Source organism: Pogona vitticeps, chromosome 4 (genome assembly GCF_051106095.1).
Source record: "Pogona vitticeps strain Pit_001003342236 chromosome 4, PviZW2.1, whole genome shotgun sequence".
Lineage (NCBI taxonomy): Eukaryota > Metazoa > Chordata > Lepidosauria > Squamata > Agamidae > Pogona > Pogona vitticeps.
Genome location: NC_135786.1, coordinates 5865344 through 5878566, shown reverse-complemented (window position 1 = coordinate 5878566; position 13223 = coordinate 5865344). Strand labels below are relative to the sequence as shown.

At 47.8% G+C, this 13223-nt stretch overlaps 1 long non-coding RNA gene across 1 annotated transcript; it reads right to left on the bottom strand.

Annotated features, from left to right (window-relative positions):
- On the bottom strand, window positions 1–9833 carry LOC140707051 (uncharacterized). Its single transcript, XR_013544356.1, has 3 exons — window positions 9084–9833; window positions 4392–4807; window positions 1–839 (listed from the first exon to the last, which is right to left on the bottom strand). It is a non-coding gene; the product is annotated as an uncharacterized LOC140707051 (long non-coding RNA).
- Window positions 9834–13223: the final 3390 nt, after the last annotated feature.

The window sequence follows — 13223 nt, the reverse complement described above, 5'->3', positions numbered from 1 at the left end:
GAGGCCGTGGAGGAAGAGAAGGTCTCCAAGAACCATGGTTGGGGAGCCCTCCACAAGGGAGACTCCAACAGGGAGCGTGGATGGAAAAGAAGAACATTATGCCGGTTCCATATCATCTTCTTCTTCGTATTCAGGGGTATTTCAGATGCCACGGAGGAAGAGAAGGTCGCTGAGAACCGTGGTTGGAGAGCCCTCCACAAGGGAGACCCCAACAGGGAGCCCTCCACAAGGCAGACTCCAACAGGGACCTCTTCCACTGCCTTCACACCGGATGAGGTTCCCTTGCCGTGGAGACAAACATGACCCAGAACATGGTGCCGATTCCATATCGTCTCCTCCTCCTCCTCCTCCTCCTCCTCCTCCTTCTTCGTATTCAGGGGTATTTCAGATGCCACGGAGGAAGAGAAGGTCTCTGAGAACCGTGGTTGGAGAGCCCTCCACAAGGCAGATTCCAACAGAGAGTGCAGATGGAAAAGAAGATGAAACGATACCCATCACCTGCTGTCACTGCTGCAAGTCTGCAGGAGTACAAACATCTCCATCAGGCCAGCACTTCAGGACGCGCTCCTGGTGCCCATTCAGTTCCTGTTGGAGACGACCCCTTCCCCTGCATGCAGATGGGGTGAGATTCCCATCGCAGGGGGACAAACATGACACTGAAGATTGGGTCGATTCCATATCGTCGTCTTCTTCTACTCCTTATCCTTCTTCTTCTTCTTCTTCTTTTCATTTTTCTTCTCCTTCTCCTTCTTCTTCTTCTTTGTAATATCACTACCATTAGTATTATCAGAGAAGAGGGCCTTCTTCAATTAACAGTGCAAAGTAATACAGCAAAAGAACTGAAAGGGAAAAACCAGAGATGTGTTCAAGAAAATTGGAGAACATTTTGTGCAAAGATGGACATGATAAAGGACAAAAATGCGAGGGACCTCACAGAAGCACAAGACATCTAAAAGAGGCGGCAAGAATAGACAGAGGAATTATACCAGAAAGATCTGGATCTCCCGGACAACCCAGATAGTGTGGTTGCTGACCTTGAGCCAGACATCCTGGAGAGTGAAGTCAAGTGGGCCTTAGAAAGCATGGCTAACAAGGCCAGTGGAGGCGATGTCATTCCAGTTGAATGATTTCAAATCTTAAAAGATGACACTGTTAAGGTGCTCCACACAATATGCCAGCAAGTTTGAAAAACTCAGCAGTGGCCAGAGGATTGGAAAAGTTCAGTCTACATCCCAGTCCCAAAGAAGGCAGTCCCAAAGAATGCTCCAACTACCGTACAATTGCACTCATTTCACACGATAGCAAGGTTATGCTCAAAATCCTCCAACGTAGGCTTCAGCAGTATGTGGACCGAGAACTCCCAGAAGTACAAGCTGAATTTCAAAGGGGCAGAGGAACTAGAGACCAAATTGTTAACATGTGCTGGATTATGGAGAAAGCCAGAGAGTTCCAGAAAAACATCTACTTCTCCTTCATTGACTACACAAAAGCCTTTGACTGTGTGGCCCACAGCAAACTATGGCAAGTCCTTAAAGAAATGGGAGTACCTGACCACTTTATCCATCTCCTGAGAAATCTATATCTTCGAAAGGAAGCAACAGTGAGAACTGGATCTGGAACAAATTATTGGTTCAAAATTGGGAAAGGAGTACGACAAGGCTGTATATTGTCTCCCTGCTTATTTGACTTATATGCACAATACATCATGCAAAAGGCAGGACTGGAGGAATCCCAAGCCAGAATCAAGATTGCCGGAAGAAATATCAACAGCCTGAAATATACAGATGATACCAGTCTGATGGCAGAAAGTGAGGAGGAATTAAATGAGGGTGAAAGAGAAGAGTGAAAAAATGGTCTAAAGCTCAACATAAAAAAACCTAAGATCATGGCCACTACTCCCATCACCTCCTGGCAAATAGAAGGGGAAGATATGGAGGCAGTGACAGATTTTACTTTCTTGGGCTCCATGATCACTGCAGATGGTGACAGTAGCCACGAAATTAAGAGACGCCTGCTTCTTGGGAGGAACGTCATGACAAACCTAGACAGCCTCTTAAAAAGCAGAGACATCACCTTGCCAACAAAGGTCTGCATAGTCACAGCTATAGTTTTCCCAGTAGCGATGTATGGAAGAAAACAAACTTATCAATTCTGAAGGAAATCAACCCTGAGTGCTCACTGGAAGGATAGATCCTGAAGCTGAGGCTCCAATACTTTCCCAGCATCAGGATCTTTTCCAGGGAGTCTTCTCTTCTCATGAGATGGCCAAAGGATTGGAGCCCCAGCTTCAGGATCTGTCCTTCCAGTGAGCACTCAGGGTTGATTTCTTTCAAAATGGATAGGCTTGTTCTCCTTGCAATCCAGGGGACTCTCAAGAGTCTCCTCCAGCACCACAGTTCAAAAGCTTCAATTCTTCGGCTGTCAGCCTTCTTTATGGGCCAGCTCTCATTTCCATACATCACTATAGGAAAAACCATAGCTTTGACTATGCGGACCTTTGTCGGCAAGGTGATGTCTCTGCTTTTAAAGATGCTGTTGAGGTTTGACATGGATTTCCTCCCAAGAAGCAGGCATCTTTTAATTTCGTGGCTGCTGTCACCATCTGGAGTGATCATGGAGCCCAAGAAAGTATGGTGGCACCTTGACCTACGAACGTCCCTACTTACAGACATTTCGACCTACGGACAGCTCCGGCCAAAAGTCGATGCAAAATTTTGCGGCTGGAGCTGCCTGTAGGTCGAAATGTCCGTAAGTAGGGATATTTGTAGGTCGAGGGCGTGAAATTCAAACCGTTGGTGGTGAAGAGGCTGGTTCTTTGTAGCTCTTTTGCCCCAATGGTTAGGAAAAGGGAGGCTCAGGCTCCCTGGCTTCCACTGCTACTGCTGCCGCCGCCAGGAGGCAAGCCACTGGACCATCCCGGCTGAGCTCAGCCTCCTGGGGGTCCCCAACCATCGTGATTGCTGATCGCCGTGGTGGGAGACCCCCATGAGGCTTCACACCGGTAAGTTGCTGCTTTTTTTCTTTAAAAAAGTTGTTCTGGGTGGGTTTTATAAGGTAGGTTTGGGCTGGGAGGGGATGTTTCTGTATTGTTTCGTGTTTGGGTGATTTTTTTTTGTGCAGTCCCAGCGTGGGACTTGCTCCAATGTTTATTTTTGGATTTGGGTTTTTTTTGTTTTTTTTTTGCAGGCCCAGGGGCCTGCAGTGTTTTATTTTTATTTGGGGGTGGGGGTATTTTTTTTCTTTGGTTGCAACAGATTAATTGGTTTTCAGTCCATTCCTATGGGAGATAGTGCTTCGACTTATGAACATTTGGACTTACAGCCACCATTCCAATAAGGATTAATTTGTAAGTCGAGGTACCACTGTAAAATCTGTCACTGCATCCAAAGCTTCCCCTTCTATTTCCCAGGAGGTGATGGGACCAATGGCCATGATCTTAGTTTTTTTGATGTTGAGCTTCAGACCATTTTTGCACTCTCCTCTTTCACCCTCAATTAATTCCTCCTCACTTTCTTCCGGCATTCTTGATTCCGGCTTGGGATTCAGCCAGTCCTGCCTTTTGCATGATGTATTGTGCATATAAGTTAAATAAGCAGGGAGACAATATACAGCCTTGTTATACTCCTTTCCCAATTTTGAACCAATCAGTTCTTTCATATCTAGTTTTAACTCTTGCTTCCTGTCCCACATGTAGATTTCTCAGGAGATGGATAAGTGGTCAAGCATTCCCATTTCTTTAAAAAAAGCCATGGTTTGCTGTGGTCCACACAGTCAAAGGATTTTGCATAGTCCACGAAGGAGAAGTAGATGTTTTTCTGGAATTCTCTGGCTTTCTCCATAATCCAGTGCATGTTAGCAATTTGGCCTCTAGGTCCTCTGCCCTTTTGAAATCCAGCTTGTATTTCTGGGAGTTCTTGGTCCACATACTGCTGAAGCTTGCCTTGGAGGATTTTGAGCATAACCTTGCTAGCGTGTGAAATGAGTGCTATTGTACAGTAGTTGGAGCATTCTTTGGCCCTACCCTTCTTTGGGACTGGGATGTAAACTGAACTTTTCCAATCCTCTGGCCACTGCTGATTTTTCCAAACGTCCTGGCATATTCAGTGTACCACCTTCACAGCATCATCTTTTAAGATTTTAAATAGTTCAACTGGAATGCCATCCCTCCACTGGCCTTGTTGTTAACCATGCTTTCTAAGGCCCACTTGACTGCACTCTCCAGGATGTCTGGCTCAAGGTCAGCAACCACATTATCTGGGTTGTCCGAGACATCCAGGATTCGGACAGTCAATCCCCTGTAATCCACGCACACAATACGACAGAGATGCTGCTGTGGGGTCGGCATTCAGAGACTGAGAGAGGAATCAGGAAAGCCCTCCATCGCTTCTCACCTCTGCACCAGGAACTCAAGCTGCTCTCTTGCTCTCTCGCTCAGCTCCAAGCTGGAGCCTAGAGAGAGCACCGAAGACAGAACGGCCTTCGTCCTACGGCAGGAAGACGACTTCAGTCTTTCCATCAGCTGGCTCACCTTCTCTCTGAAATTCCCTTGGCTTGACTCAGAACAAACCTTGCCACCGTTCTTTGCAGGCATGAAAATATGTTCCAGCAGTTCTCCGAGAATCAACCTCCTGATGCAGGGAGTACGGATGGAAAAGAAAAGGAGAGTCGTCACCCGCTGTCTCTGTTGCTCATCTGTGGATGTGCCAGTATCTCTAGCAGGGCTGCACATCAAGGAGGCGCTCTTGGTGCCCATTCAGTTCCTGTTGGAGATTACTCCTTCCCCTGCATGCACACCGGGTGAGGTTCCCTTGCAGAGGGGACAAAAATGACACCGAAGATTGAGCCAAATCCATATCGTATTATTATTATTATTATTATTATTATTATTATTATTATTATTATTATTATTATTATTATTATTATTATTATTATTATTATTATTATTATTATTATTATTATTATTATTATTATTATTATTATTATTATTATTATTATTATTATCATCATCATCATTACTTGGTAAGAGATTGCTTTCCTATAGTAATCACATGTTGACCACTGATATATTTCAATAAAAGTTTTTCTTGTGATCTATGTTCATGAAGATGCAGATCTGTGTGGCTTGGGGTGTGTGTGTGTCTTTTCAAGAGCATGTAGAGCAGTGGAGGCAAACCTTTTTCGGCTCAAGTGCCCAAAATGAGGGGGTGGGGAAGAAACCAGTGGCCGCCGTGCCACCAGAAGACAAGAACCGGAACAGGAAGCGGCAGTTTCAGGGGGAATCATGGGGACGGACAGGAAGTTAAAGGGGGAATCATGGGAACGGACAGGAAGTTAAAGGGGGACTCATGGGGACAGATAGGAAGTTAAAGGACCCAGAACAGGAAGAGAAAGGGGGAACCCCAGCTTCAGCCACTTCAAAAGGTTTGTTTCACCAAGGGCGGGTGGGTGAGCCGCTCATTCTTGTGCCAGAAGAAAGGGCTTCACATGCCAGCTGTCGCACACGTGCCATCATCAATAATGATGATGATAATAATAACCTCAGAGTCCATTGGAGTCCAGAAGCTCAGAACCTGGAGGTCTTGAGTCACGGCTCCTTCGCTGTTGCCGCCCTGCAACACTCATGTTTTCCATCGAGGTGGATCAGGCTGAAGGAGATCCCGGGTCTTTCCCGAACTCTTCAGACGCATCCCAGGGGGTGAGAGAAAGGCCGGGAATCTCCACATTGGACGGATTTCAACTAATTCCAGACATGGACTTGATGTTTTAAATCAACCACCAAATGAGGCATCAACACAGTAAAAATAAAACCATCTTTTTAAAAAGGAATAAAAAACAAAGAGAACTCACAGGGAAATAATAATGTTGCTGAAAGGAATGAGAAGACAAAATGTTTCTTAATCATAGCAAATCCGCGGTTTAGTTTTAAAAAAACCTATTTCTTTGATTTCCATTTGTCCTGACCCCCAGAACTGGCATGGAAAGTAAAGCAGTCTGGGGGGGGGGTTGGGAGGAACCCACTGGAGGTACCTCTGCCCCTTCCATTGCCCCCTCACCCCCCGGGAGCTGTCCAGACCAGATGGGGGGAGAGGGGGCATGCCCTGGGTCAGCCCAGGGATCAGGGCTGGTAGGGGTCGCATTTCAATTGGAATCCCTGGGGCGCAGCCCGGATCCATCCCTGAGCCAGAGAGGGGCTTCAAGCAAGCCCCCCCCATGGAAGTGCCTCCCCCCCCGCCAGGGAATCTGTCCATCTCACGCCCACCTATCTGTTTTCCTGAGCTTTAATACAACTCCACTGACTGGTCAGTCTGACTGCAATTCAATTCCTGCTCCAAAAACTGGGAAGGCCAATGATTACAATATCGGCTAGGCTGAATATTTTACTAACCCATCCAGGGAGAGGATGTGGGTCAGGAGCGGAGAGGAGAGCAAGATTCAGCTTTGCAGGAGGAGGACCAAGGTTTGATGGCCGCGGGATATAGACCATCCGATGCCATTCTCTGAGCTGGGCAACCAGACCCCCTGGTGACGGCTGCTCCCAGCAGTACACGCAGCCCTGCCGTCACGGCTCTGGCGGGAGGAGAGCTCGCGGCCCATCTTCCGAATGGGGCTTAGCTCTGTCACACTTCACCCTAAGCCTTCCCGGTTGCCCCAAACCTCCAACCTCCCACCAAGGACTGTCATTCGGGAACAGGCGTCATGATCCCCAAAACAAGCAAAAACCACAAGCAAGTTGTAAGAAAAATTAATAAAAGCCCCTGATTTACAGTCTAAGGAAGGGCTCTTGGCACCCTTTACCAAGTCAAGAAGAGGCTAGGATGAATTTTAAAATATATATTTTACATTAAAAAGAAAGCTTCAGAGACAGACGGTGGAAACGTTTGTAGGTAAAAACAAAACCCGGCTTATTTTAGGGCAAAAGGGAATTTGACTTCATTCCCCATTTTGACTCAAATCTGCTCTGCGGAAGAAAGGAAATTCGGCGGAGAGACACAGCAGCCCTTACAGCTCTTCCATCAATGGACAGTCGTCTTTGCTATAGGAGTTCGTCTCTCGTCATGTTTGTGGCGGCTCAACTCAGTTCCAGTGGAAAATCTCCTCCGTGGCTAAGCGCATAATCTTGTTGAAATCAAACCAGATGCCCTTCCTCCAGAAACGCCGGTCTCTGCCCTCAACTTGAGCAGGGGAGCATGGGCTTCCTGTCCGGACAGAGGCGTTTCGGTCTTTCTCAACGAAAAGCGACAACGCGCCAGTGAGCTTCCGAACGGTCAGCGGCTTGGGCTTCAGGGGCTAAAGGACCAGCCAGGTTCTTCTGCTTCAGAGAAAACAAGGTCCTTGGTGGAAGGACAGAGATCTTCCCCTCCCGAGACCAAACTCGGCATTGCTCCCCGGGGCCCTGCGGACTGTGGGATTCTGGGAACTGGAGTTCCCAAAAAGAACCTAACTTTTTCGAGCACTGGACCAACATCTGGGAAGGAAGAGGGACCTGCTCGCACGGAAAGGCTCCCAGGTGGTCCCTTCTCCCCTCCAAGGAGAAGGCAGCAGCGAATCAGAGGTCTGGAGGAGCCTGGCCCCAGGCAGGTTGGATGGGGCCGCCCTTTCCGAGGGTGCCTCCAGACCTCTCTTCTCTCCCAGCCCTGAGCTTTTGTCCTTCACCAGCACCGGCCACTTCCATCCCTTCAGACCCTACAGGTACCTCTAGCGCTCAGAGAGTGATGGACGGATAGACTGACTTTCTTTGTCTTTTACGCTGCCTTTATTCCTGATGAACGCCTATCCATGGGCAGCCGACGGTCCTTTTGCCAATCTCTTCCAAGCAAGACACACGGCTTCCAGGGATCTTATCCCTGTTCTTCAGGAACTCAGCGTGCCTTATTTCACAGTATAGTATTTCCTGGCTTGCTGTCTTGTACACAGAGAAGTCTTCCAAGCAGCTTTCTTCTTAAGATTTTTCAAAATATACATCAATAGCTGTCTTCCCTTAGAAAAACATGATGAGACCTTTTTAGAAGGAAGTGCCAAGGGGATGCGTTGAGCCATGGCAGTGTGGGGTGTGTGGTTAGGGATGCCTTGGGCACTGTCCAATAGGAGACTGACTAATGAACCGTCAAGCTACTTTATGAATCCCGTTTCTCTCTCACCTGTCTCTCCACGAGAGACATACCTGGCTCTCCTTCCCCATACTGTTGTCTTTGCAACCATCCTGTCAAGTGGGTCAGGCTGACAGAAAGAGCGAGTGACGGGTCCGAGGTCCCCCAGAGAGTTTCATGCCAAAGCAGAGATGTGAACCTGGGCCTCCGCCTACCCTAGTTCAACACTGTAGCCCTAAAACCACATCAAATCAGCAGTAAAACTAGCAATTATATTCACCCCACACAGCTACCCCAGAGGCCCTTTCTAAGTGGAAGGAGATGGATATAAACGGTTGTTTGCTAGACAGACACTGGCAAAACGTTAGGAAGAACAGCCTTCAGAACACGGCCAAAGAGCCCGAAAAACCCACAACAACTATCAGATCCTGCCCGTGAAAGCCTTCGCGAATACAATGATATAAACGTTGTGTGGTGCTCTGGAAGGTGAGTCCTGGCCACTGGACCTCTTTCTGATTAGGTTGAAGCCTTTCGCTCCTCCTCTTCCAAGTAGCTTCTTCAGTCTGAGGAGAGGTGGTAGGAGATTCCCGGAGAGACCCTCCAACTCTCCTCAGACTGAAGAGGCGGCTGCTGGAGGAGAGGCGAAACGTTTCAGCCGACCAAGAAAGAAGTCCAGTTGCCGGGACTCAACCTCCAGAGCTCCGTCATTTCTTGAAGAGCTTTCAGAAGTTCTGCCTCTTCCGGTTGACTCGTCTCATGGGCTTTGCGGCCACAGGGCCCTGATCCTCTCTGACAGGCCCCGCTGGAAGGGGCTCGACCAACGTCCCTTTTTATGGTTCTTGTGGACTCCAGAGCCATGTCTACACCTGATGCTGCATCTTGGCTGGCGCAGCAGAGAGTAGCGCCCAAGAGGATGACTCTTGTAATGAGACTTGGCCAGCATCTTCAAAGGACCCACCGCGCACACACACACTCCAAGAGGCTTGCAGTTCTTACCGATGCCGTGGAGGATCCTGGCCACGGCCCTGCCGGTGAACTTCTCATTGTCTTGGCGGATGTCGGCCCGGATCGGCTCTTCCCAATCCTGCAGAGGAACTCGGGGTGGACTAAAGGCCATGCCACGTTCGTTCCAGAACACGCATGGAGCGTCTTGTCCGACCTACAGCCCTGGCGTCCCACCTCTTTCCTTTGGGCATCTCCAGGAAAACAATGGAAGCTGGAATGGAATCAGGAAAAAGGAAGAAAGAAAAGGGCCAGTGAGGACAAGGCGTGACCTCCTTCCCGCCCAGCCTTCCTTTCCTGACAAGACATTGCACGGGTGACCAGGGGGGGAGCTACCTGCCAACTCACCTCAAGGACGAGGCAGGATGGCCCACTGGGTAGAGCCCCTGGTGACCCTAGAGATACATTGGAGTATAACTTCCATCATCCACAAGACTTTTGTCTGGGGGATAATGGGAGCTGCAGTCAGACATGTTGTGTTTGGGTAATTCTGGGCTTTGTTCCATTTGTTCGGAAACTGATTAACTGCTTCGTAATTTTAAAAAAGAGGGATTTCCCCAGGCGCTTACCTCCCCACCACACACATATCTGTTAACCTCATAGTGTGATTTCTGATCAGCTCCTCCACAGCATAATTTTGGACCTCTGACTTTTCTCATTTCTGTTACTTGCCAGTGAGTTGCCTTGTACTTCCAGTGATCCTATCGTCTCCAAAATGCCCTTCAATTGCCCCGCTCCGCTCTTCTAAACCCAACCCTGTGGCTTCCTTGAAGGAGTTTGTCCATCTTGTATCTGGGCCTTCCCCCTTTCCTGCTGTGTTCAGCTTTTCCCAGCATGACTGTCTTTTCCGGAGAATCCTGGCCTTTCATGATGTGCCCAAAGGAGGACGGCTTCAGGTTCAACATGTTTGTTCCAGAGAGAGTTGAAGCTTTTTTTTTCACTGATGTCTTTGTGCCACAAAATATGTCTGACGGTGAGCAGAGTGTTTATCCAACATCTCTGAGGAAATGATAAGACAGCTCCCACATGTTGGGATTGTTTAGTCGTTCAATCGTGTCCGACTCCTTGCGACCCCATGGACCAGAGCACGCTGGGCCCTCTTGTCCTCCACTGCCTCCCGGAGTTGGGTTAACTTCATGTTGGTTGCTTCGGTGAGCATTCAGGGTTGATTTCTTTCAAAATGTATAGGTTTGTTCTCCTTGCAGTCCAGGGGACTCTCAAGAGTCTCCTCCAGCACCACAATTCAAAAGCATCAATTCTTCGACGGTCATCCTTCTTTATAGTCCAACTCTCGCTTCCATACATGGCTACTGAAAAAAACATAGCGTTGACGATGCGGACTTTTGTTGGCAAGTTGGTGTCTCTGCCTTTTAAGATGCCGGTCTAGGTTTCGCATTGCTTTCCTCCCAAGAAGCAGGCATCTTTTAATTTCGTGGCTGCTGTATAGCAACAACAGTTCATAAACCACTTAGTATACTATTCTGCTTTAAAAAGCCATCTAATATGGAAAATCAAAACACTCACTTTCTTGTTGGAGATCTGAACTACGACACCGAGGCTATGAACACCATGAGGAAAATGGTGGAGCCTTTATAAAATGGGCAGAATCCCATTCAATGTGCCTTATACTGTACATGATCCTAAACTACCTGATTCATTTAACAGGGACAGGTGATGGAGAGACTACAATACAGATCTAATTTTTCTTAGTGAACCTAAAGCTCACCTGTGCAGATGTTCTTGGACTAAAACTCCTTAGAATAATAGAATAATGGAGTTGGAAGGGACTTATAAGGCCATCATATCCAACCGCCTGCTCAGTGCAAGAATCCAAACCAAAGCAGATCTGACAGAGGGCTGTCCGGTTTTCTCCTGAATGCCTTCGCCACTGGCTGTGCTGGTCGGGATTTCTGGGGGATGTAGTTCAGGAACGTCTGGGGATCCAAAGCTGGGAACCACTGGTTTAGAGTACTAGTATCCCCCCACCAAAAAGCAGATGACTTAAACATTGCTAGGAGACTCCTTAGTAAATATTTTTCTTACTTCTGAAAATCAAAGCACTCACTCATACTTTAACAAGCACCGTCTCTTTCAGCAGTTGCATAATTATCAAGAACTATGAACATCACAGGACTTTGACTCTACAACTGAGAAAGCCCCTTTTATTCTCAGGCTTTTCTGTTGCCTCTGAGTTAACGTACAGTTGTCGCAGAAGCTGGGAGAGAAATGAATATTTCCAAGATCAGTATATTGTTGCAAGTTGTATTTGAGAGCAGTTTGGTTTTATAAAGGCAATCAAGAGCCATTAGCTTGGAAAAAAACCACACCCTGCTCTTCATTTTTTGAATATATGGACCGATCCAGCGGCCTTCATTTCCAGACTCTCCTTATTGCAGGTGTTGTATTGTCAGTCACAGTCCTAAGCCAGGTTCTTTTTAGCCTGTTCAAGAACGTAGCCCTGATCAAAATGATTACAGTGTCCATTGACAGGATGAATACATCAGGTTATTGTTTGTTCTTTAGTCCAGTGGTTATTAACCTTGGGATACTCAAGTGTTTTTTGGACTGCAACTCCCAGAAGCCTTCAGCACCAGCTGTGCTGGCTGGGGTTTGTGGGAGTTGCAGTTCAAATACACCTGAGTAACCCAAGGTTAAGAACCACTGGTTTAGTCGTTTAGTCATGTCCGACTCTTCGTGACCCCCTGGACGAGAGCACGCCAAGCCCTCCTGTCTTCCACTGCCTCTCGGAATTGGGTCAAGTTCATGTTGGTCGCTTCGGTGACCCTGTCCAGCCATCTCGTCCTCTGCCATCCCCTTCTCCTCTTGCCTTCACACTTTCCCAACATCAGGGTCTTTTCCAGGGACTCTTCTCTTCTCATGAGATGGCCAAGCAGATGGATGTTTTTGCAGGCCAGTTCTAATCACCTTTTTAGAGGAGACTTTTTTAAAGAGAGAACATCATCTAGAAGTCGGTAGATGTTTTTCTGGAACTCTCTGGCTTTCTCCATAATCCAGCGCATCTTAGCAATTTGGTCCCTAGTTCCTCTGCCCCTTTGAAATCCAGGTTGTTGATATTTCTTCCGGCAATCTATGGTTTAATCATCCACCCAAAGGGAGAGGGCAGCCAAGAGAGCAGAAGAAGGGTGAGTCTCGGAAGGGCAGCCATGAAGACATTAGATAAGATCTGCAAGTGCAAGGAGGTGTCATTGGAAGCCACGACCGAACTGTTGTATCAGGAAAGAAAGCTGACAGGGGGGAAAAAAAACATTTGTTTGAAATGTGGTGCCAGAAGAGAGCTTTGTTGCTGCCCTGGACTGCCAGAAAGATTAACAAGTTGGTCTGGAAGCAAACAGGACACAACTGAAGATGCGGTTCTACTTTGGGCACATCATGAGAAGCTAGAAAAAGACCCTAATGCTGGGAAATGTTGAAGGCAGCAGGAAAAGAGGAAGACCCCATACGAGATGGACTGACTGCCCAACGGAAACCACAGGCTTGAGTCTAGAAGCGCAGAGCAGGGCTGTTGAAGAGAGGACATGCTAGAGATCGCTCATTCGGAGGGGTGGCCATGAGCTGGAGGTGTGACTTGACAGCACATCGCAACAAGCATTCCACAGCAATGTCTCAGCTTTCAAATTTTTCAGATTTCTCCATCAGTGTAGATCTAAGGAACACAAAACATTAGTGCACTGTTTCATAGAATGATAATTGGTCGTAGCGAGGGCCGTGGGGAGCCCTTGTGGATTTGGGAATTTTGTTTTGTTCCCCTTGCGTAGCCCGTGTTCGGCAACAGGAACGATGCGGGAGAGGTGCCGCTTCAATGCTCGTGAGCAGCTGCTGTCCTTGCATCAAACCTTTCATTGCACAACTCTGTGGTTTTCTGCACCATCAAAGGCTCCTTGTCGTGGCCTATCAGTCCCTGCCCAGTGGAGAATCAGACTCCCAACTTCTGACTCGTTTGCTAGGAATTAAAGAGTCGCTCCTTGGGTTTTACGATGGGCACAGAGGGTGTGCAATGAGGTACCTCGAAACGGAAGCAGGGACTTTTTTTCAGTGGCCGTCTACCGACGCTATCAATGTTCTTCCGGCGTTCTCCATATAGCTTTGCAACAAGATACGTGCCAAGATGTTCCA